Below are 606 nucleotides of genomic sequence, written 5' to 3' on the forward strand. Positions count from 1 at the left end.
GGATATTACCTAAAGAAGTTTGTTTCTTCTGATTAAGGAAAGTTTATTGAACAGGTGAACATCAAGATCTAGGACGTTTATCATATAAAAATACTGAAAATCATTGAAAAACTTTTGTTCGCGGATTTTGCGATGATGTTCGCGGATTTCGCGTTTATGTTCGCGGATTCTCTCTCTCTTTTTGTAAACTCTCTCTCTCTCTTTTTGTAAACTCTCTCTCTCTCTTTTTGTAAACAAGGTGTAAGATTGAATTTTCTCTTAATAAATTGTGATTATTTAATTGAAAAGTGGATAATACCTAAAGAAGTTTGTTCTTTTCTGATTAAGGAAAGTTTATTGAACAGGTGAACATCAAGATCTAGGACGTTTATCATATAAAAATACTGAAAATCATTGAAAAACTTACGAGGTAGGAGGCGTCGTTCCAAACGTCTTTGTTCTTCAGGTACAGAATAAACTTATCGAATTATTGAACTTTTTTGAACACTTAAAGCAATATCATAACTTATTTTAACATTTTTCTAAGGTTTTACTTCATTATTTGCCACCATTATTAATAATAATATCTGAATTTTTAAGATTGAAATCAAATATCGATCAATTAAT

Source organism: Diaphorina citri, unplaced genomic scaffold (assembly GCF_000475195.1).
Source record: "Diaphorina citri unplaced genomic scaffold, Diaci psyllid genome assembly version 1.1 scaffold212, whole genome shotgun sequence".
NCBI lineage: Eukaryota > Metazoa > Arthropoda > Insecta > Hemiptera > Psyllidae > Diaphorina > Diaphorina citri.